The 20,609-nt window shown below is 42.4% G+C and overlaps 2 protein-coding genes and 1 pseudogene across 6 annotated transcripts in view; all 3 read right to left on the reverse strand.

The window, feature by feature from the left end:
- LOC112220485 (bactericidal permeability-increasing protein) overlaps positions 1 to 1,595 on the reverse strand; it is a 28,249-nt gene extending 26,654 nt beyond the window's left edge. For 2 of the 4 annotated variants that reach the window (XM_042305883.1, XM_024382354.2), the window contains exon 1: positions 1,444 to 1,595. The gene's annotated coding sequence lies outside the window, so the exon portion shown is untranslated. Of the gene's footprint in view, positions 1 to 1,347; positions 1,365 to 1,439 lie in introns of all 4 variants that reach the window. The other 2 variants (XM_024382361.2, XM_024382367.2) reach the window with 2 other exon arrangements.
- The window catches only part of ccdc186 (coiled-coil domain-containing protein 186), a 1,196,038-nt gene that overhangs the window by 326,489 nt on the left and 848,940 nt on the right, over positions 1 to 20,609 (reverse strand). The gene's annotated exons all lie outside the window — the stretch shown is intronic.
- Positions 17,750 to 19,382, reverse strand: LOC112262589 (annotated as a pseudogene).

Genomic DNA, 20,609 nt, shown 5'->3' on the forward strand with positions numbered 1-20,609 from the left:
GTATCAAAAGTAAAAGTATAAATACTTTCCAATTCCTTATATTAAGCAAGGCAGACGACACCATTTTCTTTGTGCTTGTGTTTAGTAAGTCTGCCAGATCAGAGGCAGTAGAGATGACCAAGGATGTTCTCTTGATAAGTGTATGAATTGGACCATTTTCCTGTCCTGCTAAACATTGAAAATGTAAAGAGTACTTTTGGGTGTCAGGGAAAATGTATGTAGTACATTATTTGTTTTAGGAATGTAGTGAAGTAAAATGAAAAGTAGTCAAAAATAGATATAGTAAAGTACAGATACCCCAAAAAACTATTGAAGTAGTACTTTAAAGTATTTTTATTTAAGTACTTTACACCACTGTCTGTATCTATAGAAAGTTAGCTGTTTGTTGATTGCTTCCCCATTGGAATCAGTTTTCTGTGTTTGTTTTTTTACCTCGCTTGAGCAAATGAAGAATGTTTCAAACCGCTAATGGAGAATGTTTAAAACCGCTAATGAAGAATGTTTCAAACCGCTAATGGAGAATGTTTAAAACCGCTAATGGAGAATGTTTAAAACCGCTAATGAAGAATGTTTAAAACCGCTAATGAAGAATGTTTAAAACCGCTAATGAAGAATGTTTAAAACTGCTAATGGAGAATGTTTAAAACCGCTAATGGAGAATGTTTAAAACCGCTAATGAAGAATGTTTAAAACCGCTAATGGAGAATGTTTAAAACCGCTAATGAAGAATGTTTAAAACCGCTAATGAAGAATGTTTAAAACCGCTAATGAAGAATGTTTAAAACCGCTAATGGAGAATGTTTAAAACTGCTAATGGAGAATGTTTAAAACCGCTAATGAAGAATGTTTAAAACCGCTAATGAAGAATGTTTAAAACCGCTAATGGAGAATGTTTAAAACCGCTAATGGAGAATGTTTAAAACCGCTAATGGAGAATGTTTAAAACCGCTAATGGAGAATGTTTAAAACCGCTAATGGAGAATGTTTAAAACCGCTAATGGAGAATGTTTAAAACCGCTAATGGAGAATGTTTAAAACCGCTAATGGAGAATGTTTAAAACCGCTAATGGAGAATGTTTAAAACCGCTAATGGAGAATGTTTAAAACCTCTAATCATATAGACAGTTTCTCAACTACCCAGGGACAAAGATAGCACTTTTGAAATACTGTATAATTTCCACACTGTATGTCCATGTCAACCCACCATCTAGGCTGCTTACTTAGTGGAGATTGAGGAGTGACAGCTTTCATAAAATTACCCTACAATACATTTTCCCCGAATACCTGCAAAACTCTTCCACCTACAGTATGTACATATTAGCACAAATGATAAAATGGGGTTCTCACCTCAACCTGGCACACTTCTGTAAAAGAGAGAACTTTTAAATTGACAGAGAGAAACAGGCCAGTCTATGTTGTATGCACGACTCTGTAGTTACCTACCTCATGCACTGATAAGAAAGTGGATCTCTTCTGTTGTTGTCGCTCCCTAGCTGGCGGCAGGGCAGAGTGAAAGGAGAAGAGATTCACATGGCCTTTGATTCACTTCTCTGAACCAGGAAGAGCTGCTTGAGAAATGGGCTGACTGATACTTGGTTACCCATTCTGTAAATAATGCAGAGAGCATGGAGCAAACATTGTGCAAAGAAAAACAATCTAAGCTATTCCCTTAGTTATGTCTGCAAATCTAATAGATTCATATTTTCAGACTCCCATTCATATCATTCAGAGAAGGATTTGTTCAGGACATACAGTAAAGAGAAAGTAAACAATGGCATGTTTATGAATGCCATTGAGAACTAGGTCACAAGGTTTGATACAAATCCAACCAATAATTGCAGTAATAAAGTAATGTCTTGTAGAGTGTATAATTCGGCCATAAGCTCTTATCAAGAACATAAGAATTACTGTGGTCTGGCTTCTTGAAGCCAAACTTGTCCTGAGGAGGCAGGGAGAAGGGCGTGGAGGAGAACGGAGGCTCCTGGTGCTTCCCAATGTTGTAGAACTCACCCTGCACACACAGAGGGAGGGAGGGAGGGAGGGACATACAGACATACATACATACATACATACATACATACATACATACATACATACATACATATACATACATACATACATACATACATACATACATACATACATACATACATACATACATACATACATACATACATACATACATACATACATACATACATACATACATACATACATACATACATACATACATACATACATACATACATACATACATACATACAGAGACCCATGAGACACAAACTCGGTCTCAACCTTTAAGTCTTTACTGAAGACTCATCTCTTCAGTGGGTCATATGATTGAGTGTTGTCTGGCCCAGGAGTGTGAAGGTGAACTGAAAGGCTCTGGAGCAACGAACCGCCCTTGCTGTCTCTGCCTGGCCGGTTCCCCTCTTTCCACTGGGATTCTCTGCCTCTAACCCTATTACAGGGGCTGAGTCACTGGCTTACTAGGGCTCTTTCATACCGTCCCTAGGAGGGGTGTGTCACTTGAGTGGGTTGAGTCACTGATGTGATCTTCCTGTCTGGGTTGGCGTCCCCCCCCTTGGGTTGTGCCGTGGCGGAGAACTTTGTGGGCTATACTCGGCCTTGTCTCAGGATGGTGAGTTGGTGGTTGAAGTTATCCTTCTAGTGGTGTGGGGGCTGTGCTTTGGCAAAGTGGGTGGGGTTATATCCTTACTGTTTGGCCCTGTCCGGGGGTGTCTTCGGATGGAGCCACAGTGTCTCCTGACCCCTCCTGTCTCAGCCTCCAGTATTTATGCTGCAGTAGTTTGTGTCGGGGGGCTATGGTCAGTTTGTTATATCTGGAGTACTTCTCATGTCCTTTCCGGTGTCCTGTGTGAATTTAAGTATGCTCTCTCTAATTCTCTCTTTCTCTCTTTCTTTCTCTCTCTCGGAGGACCTGAGCCCTAGGACCATGCCTCAGGACTACCTGACATGATGACTCCTTGCTGTCCCCAGTCCACCTGGCCGTGCTGCTGCTCCAGTTTCAACTGTTCTGCCTGTGATTATTATTATTTGACCATGCTGGTTATTTATGAACATTTGAACATCTTGGCCATGTTCTGTTATAATCTCCACCCGGCACAGCCAGAAGAGGACTGGCCACCCCACATAGCCTGGTTCCTCTCTAGGTTTCTTCCTAGGTTTTGGCCTTTCTAGGGAGTTTTTCCTAGCCACCGTGCTTCTACACCTGCATTGCTTGCTGTTTGGGGTTTTAGGCTGGGTTTCTGTACAGCACTTTGAGATATCAGCTATATAAATACATTTGATTTGATTTGATTTGAGATACAAACAGAGATACAGATACAGACACAGACAGAGACAGAGATACAGACAGAGATACAGATACAGACAGACAGAGATACAGACAGACAGAGATACAGACAGACAGAGATACAGACAGACAGACAGACAGACAGACAGACAGACAGACAGACAGACAGACAGACAGACAGACAGACAGACAGACAGACAGACAGACAGACAGACAGACAGACAGACAGACAGACAGACAGACAGACAGACAGACAGACAGACAGACAGACAGACAGACAGACAGACAGACGGACGGACGGACGGACGGAAGGAGGGAGGGAGGGAGAAAAAGATGAAAGGAGAGAGCGAGGGAGAGAGAGGTGGAAAGAGAAAGGGAGAGAGAGCGGGAGAGATTTTACCTCTAGCCTCTTGTTTTAGTGACTCCAAATCTGAAATGAGGATAGATTAGGAGTCAGAAATCTGGAGTTCTCACCTTCAGACTGAATTCAATGGATGATTTCAAAACGTAATATTCAATTTCAGCATCCTTGTCCTCTTTGACTAGAACTTCAAGATGGCAGAAAATATTAAATATTTAGGATGCATTTACTAGCCTATGAATAACACAATAATAATCTCCTACAGTATGTTCATTAAGCTAAATTCTGTAAATCTTGTTATTGATATAAAACTGGCTGCATTTGGCCTTCAAATCTTGTTTTACCATTGAACGTTTTGAGGTGTGGGTTCATGTCAGTAATACCATCAGCCACTAGGGGGCAGATCTGTAAAAATGAACAGAGGGATTGTTATTGTCACAAGAACAGAACGAGATTAACCTGTTGAGTTTGTTGTCTGGCATTACACTGTCCCTCACCTGTTTCTGCAGAGCACTGTGCAAGGCCTTGCCAGTGTAGGACGTGAAAAGATTGTCCAGCCTGCTGGAAAACAGAAACCAAGCATTTGAGGAAAAGTAACACAATAAATCCACATTAAAATCATTTTAAGACATTGTGGATTGATTAAGTCGGTAACATGCATTCTGAAAAAGTTTTAAGTGCACCATAGTGTTTAGTTCAGATACATGGATATACTCCAACGCTGCCCACGTTGGCCACACAGTTGACAGTGCTGACCATGAGCCTACCAGTCTTATCCCTCTTGAGTGCAATACTGGCAGTGATGGTGAGTCCATTTACCATCACGGTCTTTTCTGTAATGTCACACAGAAACTAAGAACTGTTGATTGAGCCCCTTGGAGTGTGGATAGACACAAGAGGAAATTGTACAGTGTTTTAAATGGCTAGTGTGCTATTCTTGTGCTGGAACAAAAGCCTGCACAACCCAGAGGTTCCCTGAAACCAGGGCAGAAGAACACTCATGAACTCACATGAACCTGAAGTATCGGACCCTCCAGTTCCCGTGCAGGTTGATGAAGGCATTAGTAATAGCCAGCCTGACTCCAGTACCTGGCATCAGTACCAAAGCAGACTTGGGAAGTCCCAGATTCACTATCGTCATTCTGGAGGTTAGAACACAGTACATAGTTGGTAGGATAGGAGCATGTTGTGAACACAACAGCATTGGTAACCACAGTTGATTATCAACCAAGGCGTAAATGAGATATGCAGACAATGTATTTGACCGCAATATATTTGAAAAGGATACTTTCAATTTGTTTCTTTACCCTGTCATGCTGTACTTGACCTTGCCAATGGTTGCATTCTATTTTCCCCAGAGAGATCTGGGACCTTAATGGTCTTTCTGCTGCAGAGATGCCATCCCAATCTGTTCCCCTGTGAATAGGACAGAGCAAAGCATTGAGGCAGTATGGGCTGCGAGGAGTATAGTGTACAGTGCCTAGTCTTCACATTGTGCTGCCTTAAAGAAGGCAAAGTGAAAAAAAAGCTATACTTAAACCTTAAATATGTTTATATAAGCAGATTTAAGCCAGGACTGAGACTGGACCACTCAGGAACACCTAGCATCTCTTGGAAAGCCCTTCTTGTGTGTCTGGCATTAAAATGTGTGTTTGTAACTTACCAGGGCTTTGCTCCTTTCCTATTTATTTTGATCCTAACAAACTCCCCAGTCCCTGCTGGTGACAAGCATACACGTAACATGATGCTGCCATCACAATTAGAGGTTGACCGATTAATCGGAATGGCCGATTAGTTAGGGCCGATTTCAAGTTTTCATAACAATCGGAAAAACTGTATTTTTGGACACCGATTTGGCCGATTTTTTCAAAATTAATTATTGTTGAATCTTTATTTAACTAGGATAATTAGTTAAGAACACATTCTTATTTTCAATGACGGCCTAGGAACGGTAGGTTAACTGCCTTGTTCAGCGGCAGAACGACAGATTTTTACCATGTCAGCTCAAGGATTCAATCTTGCAACCTTACAGTTAACTAGTCCAACGCTCTAACCACCTGCCTCTCATTGCTCTCCACAAGGAGCCTGTCTGTTAGCTGAATGCAGTAAGCCAAGGTAAGTTGCTAGCTAGCACTAAACTTATCTTATAAAAAACAATCAATCAATCGATCATAATCACTAGTTAACTACACATGGTTGATGATATTACTAGTTTATCTACTGTGTCCTGAGTTGCATATAATCAATGCGGTGCGTATCGTTGCTCCAATGTGTACTTAACCATAAACATCAATGCCTTTCTTAAAATCAATACACAGAAGTATATATTTTTAAACCTGCATATTTAGCTAAAAGAAATCCAGGTTAGCAGGCAATATTAACCAGGTGAAATTGTGTCACTTCTCTTGCGTTCATTGCACGCAGAGTCAGTGTATATGCAACAGTTTGGGCCGCCTAATTTGCCAGAATTGTACGTAATTATGACATAACATTGAATGTTGTGCAATGTAACAGGACTATTTAGATGTATGGATGCCACCCGTTAGATAAAATACTGAACGGTTCCGTATTTCACTGAAAGAATAAACGTCTTGTTTTCGAGATGATAGTTTCCGGATTCGACCATATTAATGACCTAAGGCTCGTATTTCTGTGTGTTATCATGTTATAACTAAGTCTATGATTTGATAGAGCAGTCTGACTGAGTGATGGTAGGCACCAGCAGGCTCGTAAGCATTAATTCAAACAGCACTTTGTGCGTTTGCCAGCAGCTGTTGTAACGGCGTTCGTCTGTTGAAGGAGAGTCGGACCAAAATGCAGCGTGGTGGTTACTCATGTTCTTTAATGAAAAAATAGCAATACATGAAATAACTAAATAAATACAAAAACAACAAACGAAACGTGAAAACCTAATTACAGCCTATCTGGTGAACACTACACAGAGACAGGAACAATCACCCACAAAATACACAGTAAAACCCAAGCTACCTAAATATGGTTCCCAATCAGAGACAACAAGAATCGCCTGACTCTGATTGAGAACCGCCTCAGGCAGCCAAGCCTATGCTAGACACACCCCTAATCAGCCACAATCCCAATGCCTACAAAAACCCCAATACGACAACACAATAAACCCATGTCACACCCTGGCCTGAACAAATAATTAAAGAAAACACAAAATACTAAGACCAAGGCGTGACAGAACCCCCCCCCAAGGTGCGGACTCCCGGATGCACCTCAAAACCATAGGGAGGGTCCGGGTGGGCGTCTGTCCATGGTGGCGGCTCCGGCTCGGGACGTGGACCCCACTCCATAAATGTCTTAGTTCCTCCCCTTGCGTCCTGGGATAGTCCACCCTCGCCGCCGACCATGACCTCGTAGTCCTCACCCAGAACCCCACTGGACTGAGGGGCAGCTCGTGACTGAGGCAGCTCGGGACTGAGGGGAAGCTCGGGACTGAGGGGAAGCTCGGGACTGAGGGGAAGCTCGGGACTGAGGGGAAGCTTGGGACTGAGGGGCAGCTCGGGACTGAGGGGCAGCTCGGGACTGAGGGGCAGCTCGGGACTGAGGGGCAGCCCGGGACTGAGGGGAAGCCTGGGACTGAGGGGAAGCCCGGGACTGAGGGGAAGCCCGGGACTGAGGGGAAGCCCGGGACTGAGGGGAAGCCCAGTACTGAGGGGAAGCCCAGTACTGAGAGGAAGCCCAGTACTGAGAGGAAGCCCAGTACTGAGATGAAGCTCAGGCAGGTAGTTGGCTCCGGCAGATCCTGGCTGGCTGGCGGATCTGGAAGAGTCTGGTTGACTGGCAGATCTGGAAGAGTCTGGTTGACTGGCAGATCTGGAAGATCATGGCTGACTGGCGGATCTAGCTGCTCTGGCTGCTCCATGCAGACTGACAGCTCTGGCTGCTCCATGTAGATTGGCAACTCTGGCTGCTCCATGCAGATTGACAGCTCTGGCTTCTCCATGCAGACTGGCAGCTCTGGCTGCTCCATGCAGACTGACAGCTCTGGCTGCTCCATGCAGACTGGTAGCTTTGTGCAGACTGACAGCTCTGGCTGCTCCATGCAAACTGGCAGCTCAGGCTGCTCCATGCAGACTGATAGCTCAGGCTGCTCCATGCAGACTGGCAGCTCTGGCTGCTCCATGCAGACTGACAGCTCTGGCTGCTCCATGTAGACTGGCAGCTCTGGCTGCTCCATGCAGACTGACAGCTCAGGCTGCTCCATGCAGACTGACAGCTCTGGCTGCTCCATGCAGACTGGCAGCTCTGGCTGCTCCATGCAGACTGGCAGCTCAGGCTGCGCTGAACAGGCAGGAGACTCCGGCAGCGCTGGAGAGAAGGAAGGCTCTGACTGCGCTAAACAGGCGGGAGACTCCGGCAGCGCAGGAGAGGAGAAAGGCTCTGGCTGCGCTGAATAGGCGGGAGACTCCGGTAGCGCTGGAGAGGCGAGGCGCACTGTAGGCCTGATGCGTGGTGCTGGCACTGGTGGAACTGGATAGAGAACACGCACAGGAAGCCTGGTGCGGGGAGCTGCCACCAGAGGACTGGTGTGTAGAGGTGGCTCTGGATAGACCGGACCGTGCAGGCGCACTGGAGCTCTTGAGCACCAAGCCTGCCCAACCTTACCTGGCTCGATGCCCACTCTAGCCCGGCCAATACGAAGAGCTGGTATGAACCGCACCGGGCTATGCACCCGCACTGGAGACACCGTGCGCTCCATAGCATAACCCGGTGCCTGCCCGGTCTCTCTAGCCCCCGGTAAGCACAGGGAGTTTGCGCAGGTCTCCTACCTGGCGTCGCCATACTCCCTGTGAGCCCCCCCCAATACATTTTTGGGGGTGACTCTCAAGCTTCCATCCGCGTCGCCGTGCTGCCTCTTCATACCAGCGCCTCTCCGCTCTCGCCGCCTCCAGTTCTTCTTTGGGGCGTCGATATTCACCAGGCTGTGCCCAGGGTCCTTTTCCGGCCAATATCTCTTCCCAAGTCCAGAAGTCCTTTGATCGCTGCTCCTCACGATTAACAGGGAGAGTTGGCTCAGGTCTGACTCCTGACTCTGCCACTCTCTCCCTGAGCCCCCCCCCAATACATTTTTGGGGCTGCTTTTCGGGCTTCCTTGCCAACCGTGTTCCCTCGTATCGTCGGCTCTTATCTCCGGCTGCCTCTGCTCTCCTAAATGCCTCCACCTGTTCCCATGGGAGGCAATCTCTTCCGGCCAGTATCTCCTCCCAAGTGTAACAACCTTTTCCATCCAACACGTCTTCCCATGTCCATTCCTCCTTTCGCTGCTCCTGCTGTCGCTGCCTGTTACCACGCCGCTTGGTCCGTGTGTGGTGGGTGATTCTGTAACGGCGTTCGTCTGTTGAAGGAGAGTCGGACCAAAATGCAGCGTGGTGGTTACTCATGTTCTTTAATGAAAAAATAGCGATACATGAAATAACTAAATAAATACAAAAACAACAAACGAAACGTGAAAACCTAATTACAGCCTATCTGGTGAACACTACACAGAGACAGGAACAATCACCCACAAAATACACAGTAAAACCCAGGCTACCTAAATATGGTTCCCAATCAGAGACAACGAGAATCACCTGACTCTGATTGAGAACCGCCTCAGGCAGCCAAGCCTATGCTAGACACACCCCTAATCAGCCACAATCCCAATGCCTACAAAAACCCCAATACGACAACACAATAAACCCATGTCACACCCTGGCCTGAACAAATAATTAAAGAAAACACAAAATACTAAGACCAAGGCGTGACAGCTGTTTATGACTTCAAGCCTATCAACTCCCAAGATTAGGCTGGTGTAACCGATGTGAAATGGCTAGCTAGTTAGCGTGGTGCAAAATAAATAGCGTTTCAAACGTCACTTGCTCTGAGACTTGGAGTGGTTGTTCCCCTTGCTCTGCATGGGTAACGCTGCTTCGAGGGTGGCTGTTGTCGATGTGTTCCTGGTTCAAGCCCAGGTAGGGGCAAGGAGAGGGACGGAAGCTATACTGTTACACTGGAAATACTAAAGCGCCTATAAGAACATCCAATAGTCAAAGGTTAATTAAATACAAATGGTATAGAGAGAAATAGTCCTATAATTCCTATAATAACTACAACCTCAAACTTCTTACCTGGGAATATTGAAGACTCATGTTAAAAGGAACCAGCTTTCATATGTTCTCATGTTCTGAGCAAGGAACTTAAACGTTAGCTTTCTTACATGGCACATATTGCACTTTTACTTTCTTCTCCAACGCTTTGTTTTTGCATTATTTAAACCAAATTGAACATGTTTCATTATTTATTTGAGGCTAAATTGATTTTATTGATGTATTATATTAAGTTAAAATAAGTATTCATTCAGTATTGTTGTAATTGTCATTATTACAAATAAATGTTTTTAAAAAATCGACCGATTAATCGGCAGCTGCTTTTTTTGGGGGTCCTCCAATAATCGGTATCGGTATCGGCGTTGAAAAATCATAATCAGTCGACCCCTTATCACAATACTTGAAAATACAGAGTATCAACAACAACATTCTCTCCACATCACTGGCCGCCAATCCTGGAGTCAAGGTCAAACTCATGGACAAATGGTACATGTATTAGACAAACTCTACAAGTCTGTAGTTACCTATGAACTGGTAAGAAAGTGACAAAGAGATGCACATGGCCTTTTATTCACTTCTTTGAACCAGGAAGAGCTGCTTGAGAAATGGACTCACTGAGACTACCCATTCTGTAGGTAACAGAGAGCATGGAGCCAACATTGTGCAAAGAAGGGCAATCTAGTCAATGTTTCCATAGTGGGGCAATTCCATGAAAGGATGGCCCAAAGATATTTTTTATGTTTTTGATCTTCCTGAAATGAAATCCCTAAAAAGGTCCTTTGGGGGAAGAATGTTCGGCATACCTTTGAAATCTGTATCCAATTATTTTTATTTTTATAAAAAGTTGTGAAATATGTGACATTTTTTCCTTCTTTTAGACACCGCAACGATGATTCTGTAGATGCTAAAAAAACAGTGTTGTGTCATCTGAACCCTTACAGTGTATTCTGAAACACGAGTAGTGTTTAGGTTAAGAATGCATTTTATTTACATTAATTTATTGATTCTTGATTACAAATGTAATCTAAATATCTCAAAAGTAGCCTTTGATTTAGTTCATTTTTAAACATATTGTTTTAAAGGTATAATAGGTAAGATCATTCAAGTCTAAATGGTTTTAATAAAGTGGATCAGAGAATAAAATGTTATGAAGACTAGATGGTAACGTCCAACCACAGTCTGGCCCAAGGATGTGTATATACCCTAAATTACTGACAGGAGTTTTGAAGCCACTGCACAGCCATTTCTGTACTTCTCCCCTATTGTAAAACATATTTTGGAAGCCAATGCATTTATTAATGTCTACATTTGTTTTTGCCAAGTATATTCTATTACAGACACCTTAACGCCAACTTTGAAATTATACTATGTGAACTGAACATAGAAATATAAAGTTTAATCAAATATTAAAAATGTTTTCATTAAAGATTGTTTGGGGAGAGTACTAATTTTAATGTCACCACTACAACAAAGAAATACTTAAATATATGTAATTTTGTCCTTGAAAGCAATGATTGAAATACTGTAGAATTAAATTAATTTCCATGGAGGACTGCTCCTCCTGAGGAGTACCAATATGGCGGCCGGTGGCTTCAAAGCCTCTCATTGGCCAATACATAGCGTCAGCAGATAAAAAGTAATTACTTGGTGCAAAACCACGCTTATAAGTAGCCTAGCAATATTCAAATCCACACTGATTGGTCAGTCAGTTTCTTCCAAGCGATTCCAAGTCGAGATCACGCCCCAAAGCATTTTGAAAGCATATTATCAAGCTTAACTAGCTAACTATTATAGAGATTTGGAAACGTTGTTTTACCTCAAGGCACCGGGTTTGAAGCATCTATCGCTGTATCGTTTGCAGCATCCATGCTTGCTAAAAAAAGTTTTTCAAGCAAGCTTTGCAAGCCAGTATTTCTAAAATCAAGTTATGTAAACCAGTAATCAACAGTTACCACTCGTGAATTATACTTGTACTTAATCCAGTAATAATGGGCCAAATTTAAAGCTAAAACTTCTTTTAAAAAATGTCAATAACTTCAGACTTATCACATTTTAGCCTGTCTTTGCGCCTGGATGAGGCTCTTTGACTATCCAATCAACGCTTTCACGCTGCTTTGGGGCGTGGTTTCGACTTGGAAGCGCTTGGAAGAAATGCTGACAAATCAGTGCAGCTTTGAATGTTGCTAGGTTAGTCGTGTATTAGAGGATACATCCAGGGTTTATATACGCCATTGGTCTGGCCTTTGTGGCCACAGCTGAAATTCCCATTGGCCATTTACGATTTCGCAGGAAATTTGGCCTTGTGCTCTTAGAGGGATACATACAGAGGCATGACCACTTGCCTTTCGTGAGGAACCCAGTCACCTCACATCAAACATGGAGGACATTACGGGGAGGACACAAAAAGTTGAACCTAGGACTATACCTTATCACGGCGTGATGTAACACTGCTGTCATGTCTGTCGTACCGGGGGAACGGATGTACAAGTCTACCGTTGGCGCCCATTCAAATTATCCCCAAGGTTGCCATGTTAATTCACATTAATTCTCTTGAACTAAATACCATGACTGTTATATTGTCTAATTTCCTGGGAATTTGGTTAATATCGTAATCAGCCTACTGCATATCTCTTAAAAAATAGACATTTTAGTTTACAGGTGTGCTATTAGCATGCAAACACTCATTAAGACAGACTGGTAGCGTAGTTAGCAATCGCTAGCATTCACTGGTTAAGTATTTTTTTGACTTGAGTGTAATGGAGTTGACTGGTGACTATGACATGAATACATATTAATTCACAACATTTGGATGGGAGATATAGTCCGGTTAACACAATGTGTGTTGTTATTGCTTGAAATTAGGCCAAATTGAACTGCTTTGAATGGGGAGAAATTGGTGCTTACCCCACTCTCTTGATTTGAGTTGTAAACCCCATTTAGTTCTAAACCCCATAAGCTATGTATAAAATGGGTCATATCTTTAGATAAAAAGTTAAAAAGGCTACTTTTTAAGATATTTACATTTATATTTTATATGTATATCAATATTATTCTTAATATAAATACTATACTAATTTTTCAGAACACACTGCAAGGTTTTAGATGACACCAAAATGTGCAGCTTCTACAGACATCGTTGTAGTGTATTAAAGGGGCAATCAGCAGTTGAAGCAATAACAAAGTGAGTCCCTGCCTCTGTTTAGGTAAAAAGCTGAGGGACAGGGCTGGAGAAATGCAACCACTCTCAAATTCATAGAGAAAGCTATCAAAATGATAGTTTAAACCATGTTTTGAGCCTATAGGAGTGTATGATTACATGAACTGTTTACAAACATTGGCGTAAAACAATCTTATATTTTGGGTTCTGGTGGGGTGCGACAGTTGAACTAAGCTCATGAGGCATTTATAAGTTATATTCTGCAAGAATCAATGGGTACAAATCACAAGTCTAAAATGGATGTAGTAACTGCAGATTGTCCCTTTAAAGAAGGCCTGGGAAAGTCCAAAATGTCACAAATGTAACAACTTTAATCATTTACTTGGGAAACAATATAACTATTAGGTCTATGGGCTATGCTTTAGCCTAATAGATAATAGAACGAGTGATTTGTGAATATTGATCTTGACTTTCTTCTTACTTCACTGATGTGTCCACCAGGTACATCAGCACATTAAATGATTGGGGTTCTTGATGACAATGGTAACAATACGTACTGTAAGATATTATTTCAGATTATCAGGCTTTAATTTGATGTAAATATCATACTAAACAAACATTATGATATCTGCATAACTTTCACTTTCAAGTCAAATTGAGTCAGAGGAAACCAAGGGCATTGCACTCATAGGAAACAGGATGCTTTCAAACGGCTCGGCAGGTCTGTAATGTGATGGCGCAGGTGGCCTTACCTCTCTATGGTCAGAGCGGGGGGGGGGGAATTCATTTATCTCAACAGAGTAGCCCCAAGGAAGTCCCTCTATAGCTAACATGTTAAGCGTTTTAGTCAAAACTAATGGGTAAGGTAGTCCTCTGTAGCAGTACTTCCCAACCCTCTCTTTGGGGGACCAAAAGATTTTTCACATATTTTTGGCAGCCCTGAATTGGCGCATCTGGTGGTCCCTGAGGAAAATGTTGGAAAACTCTGCATTGTCGCTCAGTTGGTAGAGCAGGGTGTCAAACTCCTTCCATGGAGGGCCTAGTGTCTGCAGGTTTTGTTTTTTCCTTTCAATTAAGCCCTAGACAACGTTTTGAGGGGAGTTCATTAGTGACCTTAATTCATCAATCAAGGACAAGGGAGGAGCGAAAACCCGCAGACACTCCATGGAATGAGTTTGACACGTGTGGTAGAGCATGGCTGTTGCAAGGCCAGGATAGTGGGCACGACTGTAGGTTGCTTTGAATTAAAACGTCTCCTAAATGACATATACTGTATACATGTACAGTATATACAGGTTACTGCCAAAATAAAGAAAACGCCAACAGAAAGTGTCTTAATAGTGGTTTGGGCCACCATGAGCTACCAGAACAGCTTCAATACACCTTGGCATAGATTTTAAAAGGGTCTGGAACTACATTGGAGGGATACCATTCTTCCACGAGAAATTCCATAATTTTATGTTTTGTTGATGGTGGTGGAAAACGCTGTCTCAGGTGCCGCTCCAGAATCTTTCAAGAGTTCAATTGGGATGAGATCTGGTGACTGAGACACCCATGGCATATTGGGAAACATATCGGGAAACGCCCATGGCATATTGGGAAACATATCGGGAAACGCCCATGGCATATTGGGAAACATATCGGGAAACGCCCATGGCATATTGGGAAACATATCAGGAAACGCCCATGGCATATTGGGAAACACCCATGGCATATTGGGAAACACCCATGGCATATCGGGAAACACCCATGGCATATTGGGAAACACCCATGGCATATTGGGAAACACCCATGGCATATTGGGAGACACCCATGGCATATTGGGAAACACCCATGGCATATTGGGAGACACCCATGGCATATTGGGAAACACCCATGGCATATTGGGAAACATATCGGGAAACACCCATGGCATATTGGGAGACACCCATGGCATATTGGGAGACACCCATGGCATATCGGGAAACACCCATAGCATATTGGGAAACATATCGGGAAACACCCATGGCATATTGGGAAACATATCGGGAAACACCCATGGCATATTGGGAAACATATCGGGAAACACCCATGGCATATTGGGAAACATATCGGGAAACACCCATGGCATATTGGGAAACATATCGGGAAACACCCATGGCATATTGGGAAACATATCGGGAAACACCCATGGCATATTGGGAAACATATTGGGAAACACCCATGGCATATTGGGAAACATATCGGGAAACACCCATGGCATATTGGGAAACATATCGGGAAACACCCATGGCATATTGGGAAACATATCGGGAAACACCCATGGCATATTGGGAAACATATTGGGAAACACCCATGGCATATTGGGAAACATATCGGGAAACACCCATGGCATATCAGGAAACATATCGGGAAACGCCCATGGCATATCGGGAAACATATCGAGAAACACCCATGGCATATAGGGAAACATATCGGGAAACACCCATGGCATATTGGGAAACATATCGGGAAACACCCATGGCATATTGGGAAACATATCGGGAAACACCCATGGCATATTGGGAAACACCCATGGCATATTGGGAAACACCCATGGCATATTGGGAAACACCCATGGCATATTGGGAAACACCCATGGCATATTGGGAAACACCCATGGCATATTGGGAAACATGCTTTCAATACACTTTGTATGCCTCATTTACTCGTATTTCCTTTATTTTGCCAGTTACCTGTTTATTGTATAGGTAAGTGGACATCCTGAGATTTAGAACTTGTTCTTTAGTTCAGTTAGTGTTTAAGTTTTTAGCTTCGATATTATATCAATCTAAACTCAGAAATACTGGTTATTTGGTCAAACCAATGGTAGTTATTTGGGCAAGCACACTATTCCGGAGGTAGCAAATGTGTCCTCTGTCTTAGGGCTACTGGTCCGAGTAGAGAACTGATCTGAGTTTCCCACACTGAGTCCTGTGTGCTGTGATCAATGCACTACAAAACTGCTCAGTGGACCCTCAGTGACGGCTTTTGGCTCTGTGTTGTATTATAGACAGAGTATGACATCACAGACCATCTGGATTCTGGAGGGAAACACTACCACTGGCTGATTCTGCATGTTCATACTCACAATACACACTTTTAGAAAAATATTTGCTAATCAAAAGAGGAATAGAAACTGATAATGACTCAATGTAGATGGTGGTACACTACTCTGACAATCGTATATGTGGACAGAGTTGAACTTAGGTACTGTGGTCGCTTGGTTGTCGTGACTTTTCACCAAATATGTAGAAGTATGGCATTAACGCTGTATAAAAAAATTAGCAAAACTAAAATAGTCATGAACATATAGCTAACTCTCCCAACACACACACACACACACACACACACACACACACACACACACACACACACACACACACACACACACACACACACTCACACACACACACACACACACACACACACACACACACACACACACACACACACACACACACACACACACACACACACACACACACACACACACACACACACACACACACACACACACACACACACACACACACACACACACACACACACACACACACACACACACACACACACACACACACACACACACACACACACACACACACACACACACACACACACACACACACACACACACACACACACACACACACACACACACACACACACACACACACACACACACACACACACACACACACACACACACACACACACACACACACACACACACACACACACACACACACACACACACACACACACACACACACACACACACACACACACACACACACACACACACACACACACACACACACACACACACACACACACACACACACACACACACACACACACACACACACACACACACACACACACACACACACACACACACACACACACACACACACACACACACACACACACACACACACACACACACACACACACACACACACACACACACACACACACACACACACACACACACACACACACACACACACACACACACACACACACACACACACACACACACACACACACACACACACACACACACACACACACACACACACTCACACACACACACACAGGGGGAAGTGGCTGCAGAGGGGGAAGTGGCTGCAGAGGGAGAAAAACATTGTAGTGTAGAGAATCCTTCACATGCGCAGATGGTTCATTTTTTTGCTATCGGGAAGAGGCGTCAGATGTTTTTGGCAATGCAGCCACTCCATATATATAAAAAAGAATCCATTGATTGCAGCATAGAGTGACACATCACGTAAGCTATTGAGTTTGGGGGGCACATCTGCTCTAAACTTGTAGAGAACTTAGATGACAGTACCAAGTTTCAGGACCAGACTAAAAATCCTGAAAATGTAATTGAACGTACATGTAAAACAGGGACATCAGCAACAAGGAAAAACAGTCATGCCTCCTGGGAAACTCATAATTAAGATGAAATATCTCTCTATATTTAATTTCACATGTCAAATAAAACAATGAATGTCAAGTAGTTATGTATATCTTTTGACTTGTACCTTACTTGGTAGATTTTGCTGCACCCAGAGGTAGAAAGGAATATGTAGATTCAGTGTTGTATTCTAATGCATTCAAGATCATTGTGTACAGACTTGGGTCAAAGTAGGCTTTTTTGCTTCTACATATGGTATTTAATAAATCAGTAATGTAAATGTAAATAAACCGTATTGGAAGCTCGTCTCAGTGAAGACAATCATAAAGGAACAGAGAAGAACATTTCATTTGATGATTTGTATATTTATTCAGACCGACTAGAATACCCACATTCAGGGTAAATATTTCAACAGAAATAAAGTGATCAAACATCACATTAAAAACGTGGATACATCTTCAAGACATTATACTCCAACAGACTATAGGATACACAATAACTGTCTTTATAAAAGACAACATTTTTTAAACTAATAAGGGTTTCACATTAAAATAAAACATTTTCTCACCTTTACAATATCCACATCATTCAAACAGCGTGAGCAACATTTTCACACTTAAAGTCTGATCTTTAAACAAATCAATTAGTTCTAATCACAGAGTGATAATAACAGGTACAATTCCCAGATTGGGTAAATAATCATCATGGAGAATCAGTGATTCTGGAGCTCAAGTTGATCAATAACAAATGTTTAACTAATACTGATACATACCTCACAGAAGATGCTCAATATAATGTTAATATGACCGTATCATTACAAAATAGTGGTTGTAACAACATTTTGGGTTCAAAGTCCTCATGGAGGACCATTGATGTTGTAGCTCAGGTTGAACATGATCACATATATAACTGATACATGCGACACAGAACATGCTCAATACAATGTCAATAATGATATATCACTGTTGTAAAACATTGTTGTCTTATACCTTTTCACCTTAAAACAGATCAATCATAGAAAATCACGAACAGTTTGATGATATAACACCTATTTTGCGGTAAAGGTTCTCATGGAGGACCATAGACGTTGATGCTGATCATGTTGATCATGAATGAACATATGATCAATATCAACACGTTTTTACAAAACATAAATGTTAATATTCAATTTGATCAATTTGATCATTTTCTTAGAAAAACATTATAACTTGTTCAGTACAACAGAAAATAAGTCTTAATAACAGCAAGACTTATAAAACAACCTGCACAAGCAGAATATGAAGAAGATCTCTGATCACTGTCCATCACATTAATGTTAGACTAACATGGTGCATTGAGTTTGTTTGAGAGTGGAGTTCCAGTCTGTAAGGACTTTACCAGGGCCTCCAGAGAGCAGTGTGGACTGGACTCTTCTCTTTGCTGGTGCTGTACAGGGCTGGGAGCTAAACTGAGGCAGATCACTCTCCCTCCTTTTCTTATCAGAGGATGGATGCAGGCTCTGGAAGTGGCTCAGCAGTCTTCTCTGGGTCTGTGTCTTCACCTCATCCTTGGTCAGGAAGTGCACAATCTCTTGGACACAACTGGAGTAACCCTGATTGACAGCTGCTGGCAGGAGGAGGAGCTAACTGGCTGGTTCTGTTGCTGCCGTCTCAGCAAGAAAACTGGCAAATCCTGGATGTCGGCTATCTCCAGCTTGGAGTCCGACTGCTGTTTGAGGATCTCTGGACCCAGGAAAGACTTGAGCTGCTCGATGCTGTTGTTGATACGATCTCTGTGTAACTTCTCCATCAATGGCTTTGTTAACAACAAGAAGAGCTGATCTTATTCTGAAATTGGGCATTATTGAAACTAATAAATAATCAATCAAATTGGATGAATTTCCTTTAATTCGATTATTCAATTTACCTTGTCAGAGTCAGGTGCTCATTAGAGTAGATCATAGCTGAAGTGATTGTAGGTGCCATGGCTGGATCTCTGTGCTGTACTGGTCTCTATGTAGAGTGAATCTGATGTCTAATGCCTTCATCTCTCCTATATATAGTCCATAATCTGCATATGAATGTGTGTGTCTTGGGCTTGTTGGAGTTTCTCACAGTCTGTAGCCAATGGGTGAGCTTGGAAGGACAATGAGGAATGTGGAGCTGCCACATGCTCAGTGTTCTTATTGCTGGGGGACAATGGTCACGTCTCATGGAACAGGTGGAGAGGTGGGGAGGGGGGGGGGTGGAGAGAGACTCAGAGTGTTGTGTGAATCTGGGAAACCAGTGACCCTCAGATCTGCTGCCTGATGTTAGGATCAATGATGCTGAGAGAGCACACACTCATCATCACAACTTACACGTTTGAGACTGACGCAGATCCTCTACATGAAATGTACAGTGTAACTTAGCCCCCACCTATGAAGACATTGTTGAATGTGTAGTGTTTAAACACATCACATTATCTAACAATGAATGTGACCACTGACAAAAATGATATATTGTATAGGTTTACATTTTGTCATAGATGAAAAGTAAAAAAATATTTATAATTTTATGTTCTGCTGAATTTTATTTTTATTTTTATTTTTTGAGTCAAATATGAGGTCTTTCGAAAATATAAAGTAAGTTTATTTGCAGAGAAATATAGCTTGTGGTTAAGTTCACAGGTTCGATATTGTATTATTATCATGAGGTCTCGAAAGTCAGAAGTAGTAATTATATGGTCAAGCACTCTGGAGTCCAGAGGTAGCAGATGTTTACTCTGTCTTGAGGCTACTGGTCAGTGTGAGTAGATAACTGATCTGAGTTTCCCACACTGAGTGCTGTGATCAATGCACTACAAAAGCTGCTCAGTGGATCCTCAGTGACGGCTATTGGCTCTGTGTTGTATTATAGACAGAGTATAACATCACAGACCATCTGGATTCTGGAGGGAAACACTACAACACTTGGTTTTATGCTAAATGTGTGCTGCAAGACATATACTGTACTTTATCAGTGTTCAGTTCTACATGATTTAATTTGAACCATAATGATTTTGTATTTTATTTGTACATTTATGTTCAAATTGCTTTATATGTTTACATTCAGATTTACATCTTGCAGAAGCTTAATATTAAAATGAACATTTCTAAGTAATTCATGCACAGTTGCACACACATTTGGTTTTAGATCTAATATCATGTGCCTTGATCCAGCTTCCACCCGAAAGGAAGACAGAAGAGAAGGAGAAAGAAAGAG

This window comes from Oncorhynchus tshawytscha, linkage group LG25 (assembly GCF_018296145.1).
Source record: "Oncorhynchus tshawytscha isolate Ot180627B linkage group LG25, Otsh_v2.0, whole genome shotgun sequence".
Lineage (NCBI taxonomy): Eukaryota > Metazoa > Chordata > Actinopteri > Salmoniformes > Salmonidae > Oncorhynchus > Oncorhynchus tshawytscha.